Raw genomic sequence first — 6469 nt, 5'->3', positions numbered from 1 at the left:
CAGTACTAGCATATTGCTTCTTCGTGGGAGGTAGGGCTGGTGGGTTCTGAGGATTTTGTGTAGTGACCACAAAGTTCTGGAAAGCCTTGCGCTTCCTCGATCTCTTAGAAGACTCACCCTTCTTCTTACCCTTACCTTTACCCTTGTCTTGTGTGGAATCAGCTAACTTCTTCTTGTCACCCTTACGGGTCAGTTTACCCTGCCTGACCTGAGACTCGGTCAGAGTAGCAGCTAATTCAATCGCTTGACGCCCAGTAGTAGGATTACTGCCAGTCACAATATCTTGCACAGAATCGGGTAAACCATCGATATACCTCTCTGTCACTTTCTCCAACGGGGTAACCATAGTAGGACACAACAAACTGAGCTCCTCATAACGATCCGTATACGCACGGTGTTCTCCCCCATCTTGTTTCAAATCATAGAATTCTCGTTCCAAAGCTCGAATCTCGTGACGGGGACATAATTCTTTCATCATGAGAGCTCGAAGCTCTTCCCATGTTTGTGCCATGGCCACATCGGCACCCCTATCACGCATCACACAGTTCCACCATGTAAGAGCACGCTTCTCGAACACACTTGATGCAAACTCAACCTTACGCTCATTCGGACATTGCACATGTCTGAATGTGCTCTCGATACTCTCGAACCACTGCAGGAGCGCAGTTGCTCCTTGAGACCCAGAAAACTTCAACGGTTTAGCAGAATTGAAATTCTTGAAACTACACTGGGCGTTGTTGTTATTATTGTTATATAATTGATGGATCTGGGTTACTACATTCGGAAGCACAGCATCCATTTGCTGAGAGACAAGGGCTGTGACTTCTTCGTTGGTTAGAGGTTGTGCATCTCGTCGAGGAGGCATTGTCTAAAAAGAACAAGGAAACATGAGAAACGAGTGAGGTAGACAATTGGAAAAACAAAAGAGGTATTGAAAACATCGACAAAACAAAAAGAAGGCGGTCATTCGTTCGTTACCTCGAACAAACAAACGACACGCGGTGACTAATCAAAGTAAATGGGTCAATATAATGTATCGCGAAGACCTACTTTAGCCTATTAGTGGACACTCATCCCAAGAGTTCCTAGGTAAGAGTGACTGGTCCGATTATGTGGATTTGTACGAACACTCTAGCCTTAGACAGAAAACTCAGGATACAGGCATCCACTCTTCCAGATTGCACGTGTTCACATTATAAGTCCCAAACTTTGACTAGATTTTGAAAACTCAGAGGGTTCAAAACCTTATAAGAGATCATCCTAGAACAGATGATTGGTTTTCAAAGCAGATTCGAAATTTTGTGTTCTCGTTGTGGTTATCACCTAAGGATAGGTGACGGTATTGTTTTAAAATCTAAATGCAAGAAAACTTGCGTTAGGGTCCTAGAAAGTTATAGTCTAGGTCAAAGCATTACTAATAACCTAATTCCCTATAACCATTGGCTCTGATACCAACTCTTTTGTCACACCCCGACCGCGTTAAAACAACGAAACCGCGGCGGAAACGTCGGGGAGTGTCGTAACAGAATCATTGTTTCACAACCATGGATACAAAAGTTTCGTTTTATTGATTCATTAGATAATTTACATTGTCTTAAAACAGAACAAACAAGTTACACATCATCTATTATTGTTATTATGTCACTTAGGCCTCGTCCAGATCCTATGTGAACATGCATCCTAGCAATCAACATCATTCAACACCATTTGAAACATATGTAAAAACAAAGTCAACAAAGAAATGCTGGCGAGCAATAGATTTTATGAGAGTATCGGATTCATGGCTCGTTTACATGTTGCAGTACCTCATTAGACTACAAGAGTCAAAAGTTACAAACCTTGTTTTGAAAAAGTGTATAGTATTGCAACATAACTAACTAACTCAAATCAAGTTGGTTATAATTTATAAAAATCCCGTAGCCATGATTCTTAACCTAAAACATTTGCTTAAGTAAACCAAATCGTAAATTGTTCTCGTTATAAAACTCGTATGGTTTATATCTTTTAGAAAACATCGTTGTGTGACATCGTTTCAAAATCGTTTATCCAAGTGAACTAAATAATGCCACGGAATGTAAAATGATAAAAACACTTATATATAAGAAGTACCAGCGGCGTATCTACCATGCTTTTATCATGTTACACCTGTCCCATTATCTAATCACAACCCAAAACCAATCGTTTAACTCGTTTACAATCGTTTCAAATCGTTTAAATCGTCCCAAAATCGCTCTCGTTTTAATTGTGAAAACTACTTTTGGTCGTCTCACTAATAACATCCAAACCTTCACAACTCGCCCCTCGTTCAACTCGAATTAACAAACCACCACAGGGTAAGTTAACAATCACAGATTCAGGCGTTACCCACATAACCCCCACACATAACCATGGGTGCAGTCTGAAAACGGGATTTGTCAGATCCTATGGTACCATAACCTAATACTGGTCGGCTTGATCAATATTAATGAATGTTATTCGTTATGTAACTACGTCCAAGAAGTTCGTTCACATTATCAAAATCGTTATTTGTTAAATATAAACCATATTAATCGTTTTTGAAACCATCGTTAATAACATCGAAATCGTTTAACACATATGAATCACCCCAAAGCAATCGAAAATAGTAAAATAGGGGAACTATGTACTCACATTGAAGTGCAAATATCCTTGATCTAAAGAACTTAGCGAAGCTCAGGCAAACCAAGGAAATCAAGTAGTACCTAGTAATCAGATCACTAAGTCAATAATCGACACCTAAATCGGAAGATCGGATAGAATGAGGTCTTGTAAACCAAATGAGTGTTGGAACTCATGTGATATGGTTTAACAAATCCTACATCCTAAATCGGAACCTATCCTAAGTGCTTTCGACCCATTACGACCCATTAAGGTAGCTTACGCTACTTTAACGCGTCGTTCGCGCAAAAGCACGTTCGAGACGCCTAACTAGTCCTATGACAAGTATTATATGCCTAAACATGTTGCATAGTTAGTTAAGTGACAAAAGTTTAAGTTACATATGCTTAAAATTCAATTTTGCATGAAAAGGGCATTTTGGTCATTTACCTAAGGCATATAAACTACCTATCATACAACTAATTAAACTAAGTGACCATAAGGTATAACCTCGGAAGGTTATTCCCTATACAACTATGGTCACTAAACATGCTTGGTCGGATCCTAATGATCGACCAAACGGGTCTAGTTCGAAAGTCTCAGTGGGTGTCAAGACCGCTTGACTTACGACTCTATACAAGCACTAGACTAAAAGTGACGAGCTAAACATGTTTAACTAAGTTAGAAAACAGGTTTTGATATCAAAACAAAGGGTTTTGATATCAAAACAAAGGGTTTTGATACCCAAAGATAGTTTCGTGGCAAAATACGTATAAACACGTACTTTGACGAAACTATGACCCGTCACTACACCTAATCAACGTGGTAATCAGTAGGTATAGTCACTCGAGACTATAACCATCGTGATTACGCTCACGTTGCGAAGTTCAAACGAACTTCATGTTGACCATAACCTGGTCAAAGCGGAAAGTCAAACACTGTTTGACTTTCGTGCTTAAAAACGCATAAAAGAATGAAAGAAAGTTAAAAAGCGTCCAAGCTAGGAAGATCTTGATTCAAATTGCTCAGGTATGAAGTGTTAAACCCCAACTTAGAGCAATTGAATCAGATTGTGAGTCGAAAGGAATGAAAGTGTAGGGTATTTATAGATTTCCTAGAACCGTTAGGATCATTCCTCGCAATCCGTGCTTCGATCTAGGCCATACATGTGGGCACAAGGTTTTCAAAACCATGGGAACACTAAAAACAATCAAATACCAGCCCATAGAGTGCAAAACTTGGGGTTAAAAACCATCAAAACATCAAAAATGGACCAGATTAGATGTTTCTGTCTGCTTGTCTGTCACACCAGCGAGAGAGAGAGACCTCCCTTACGCGGCCCACGAGAGCCCACTTGGCAGATTGTCAATATTGGTCCCTACATGTTAAAAAGTCTGTTTTTGGCATGTTTAAGCCCCGTTAACCCCATTTCAAGGCTCTAAAATGAAGCTAAAGTATAGGGAACTTGAAATGTGCTCAAAAACATCTCGGATGTCGGTTCGTTTGGTCGTAGGATTGCGTTGTTCGGTTAATTACGACGGAAATTGTAACAGACGCAAAAACGATCCAAATTACGCGACGAGTGAAATTTTATCATGCCAATCACTAAATAAAATATTTTAATGATTACATAAATTTTTGGATGTCCGGATATATTCAGAACGTAAGATATGCGCGAAAATGCAAACTTATGCATTTTTTGACGCTTTTAGTCCCTATTGATCAAATAAGTTTATTTTCGCATACCAAACCCCTCAAAGCCTATTTCTAAGCTATTGTAGGTCCGTGTTTCGGTATCGAAACCGTGATTTTCATGATTATGTTCATAGATGGAAGAGATAAGAGATGATAAACAAACAACTTTGTATTAATCCGGTAGTATAACATTACAAGTCGGCCCGATTACATGAGAACCGAACTAATACCAAAGGAGTATACATTCGGGGAGAGATCAAGTGGTGATCTCTCCCAGACACACTGAAGCTCACAGGGAACTCTCAAATGAGCTCCCCTATTCTCTCTTAGTCTTGCAAATGACAAAGTGTTGGTATTTATACCCAACACAGGTTGTATGGTCGAAGGATCAAACTGACCGATCGATAGATCATCTGTCGATCATCCAGTTATCGAAAGATACACATATACCTCGAAGGATGACATATCCTTCGAGGTCCATCTTCATCTATCGATGGATATCTTTCGAGCTCATCGAAGGATATACACAATCCTTCGATGCCTTATCCTTCGACACCAAACATTATACAACCATAATTTGTCTAGCAAAACCCACACGGTCAACCAAATAACCCTCTCGTTTGACCACTTCAAACGAGCGGGTCTATACACGTTTGTTTGACCGTTTCACTAACTATTACAAATTCAGCGTACAATAATAACTAATCTATTCGACAAGCATCGGACACAAAATCTGCATCAACAGCTATGTAAAGGATATTTAAGATATGTTTACCTTATGATCAAGTTCCGGAATGTTCGTTACTATACATATCGGTATAGTTTCGCAGTTTGACGCAAATAGTCCCTACGATCGAACAAACTTGATTTCAACACACCAAACCATCCAAAACTTATTTCTAAGTTATGTAAAGGTTATTTAAGGTATGTTAAGCCTATGTCACTATTCCGGAGTGTTTGTCGCATTAAACTGACTGCGTTTACACACCAGTTTGCGTATAACTTTCCAGAAAGTGATTTAAAGCTTGAAATCGAACTCGAATCAAATCGTAAAATCATCAAACACAAATACACACATAATAACACCAAAGCACATATAATAACACCAAAACACATTGTTTTATTGATAATTAACTTTGTGTTACATTGTACATCGATTACAGAGCACAGTTGTCACAGATAATCTACGTGAATCTATTGGGTAATCTATGTGAATCTATTGGGTTAATCTATGTGAATCTATCAGGTAATCTATGTGTGTATGATGATGATGATGAGTGTGTTGTTTGGCAATTGCGACATATAACATGACACCGAGTACGAGGCAGAAGCGATGTGCTCGAAGCGTGGTGGATACACCGCTGGTACTTCCTATATATAAGCGTTTCTGACATGTTGCCAAACTTCGTACAACGTGTCATGCGAAGGTCGTGGGTTTGCGGTGTTGAATCTACTGGAATCTATTGGAATCGATGTGAAACTTGTTGGAAACTTGAATCTTTAATCTATGTGAATCTTGTTGAATCTTGAGTCTTTAATCTATCGTATGTGAATCTATGTTATGAGACTTTGTGATATAGACTTATACGATCCACTTGTTGGATCTTTAGATGTCTTCTCGTAAGCTATCCGACACTCTCAAGAGATCCAGGGAGAAGTCTCAGAAAAAGATGATGTCCTTCATGGCCGACCAGATCGCTCGATTCATGCCAAAGTTCGTCTCTGAGATCCAAGGATCGAACACTCCTCCATCATCTGTGGACTCGAAAGCTGAGAAGCTAAAGCCTAGAAAGTTCAGCTACAAACATTTCATCTCCTGCAACCCTAAGCCTTTCACGGGCAGTGATGGGGTGACTACTATGCTCGAGTGGTTTGACAGCATTGAGGTTACCTTCATTAACAACGAGTGCCCGGATCACTTAAAGACTAGGAGTGCAACAGGGATGTTTCAAGGTAGAGCATTGGAGTGGTGGTCAAATGAGAGAAACATCCGTTCGAATGAAGAAGCCTATGCTCTTCCATGGGCTGAGGTGCGAGAACTAATGATGCTTGAGTTCTGCCCTCCTCATGAACAATTGAAGCTCGAAGAAGAGTTCTGGAACTTGAAGCAGATTGGTGATGATAATCTGGCTTATACTACCCGTTTCAAGCAGCTCAG

The sequence above is a fragment of the Helianthus annuus genome, chromosome 8, assembly GCF_002127325.2.
Source record: "Helianthus annuus cultivar XRQ/B chromosome 8, HanXRQr2.0-SUNRISE, whole genome shotgun sequence".
Classification (NCBI taxonomy): Eukaryota; Viridiplantae; Streptophyta; class Magnoliopsida; order Asterales; family Asteraceae; genus Helianthus; species Helianthus annuus.
This window is presented reverse-complemented; position numbering follows the sequence as displayed.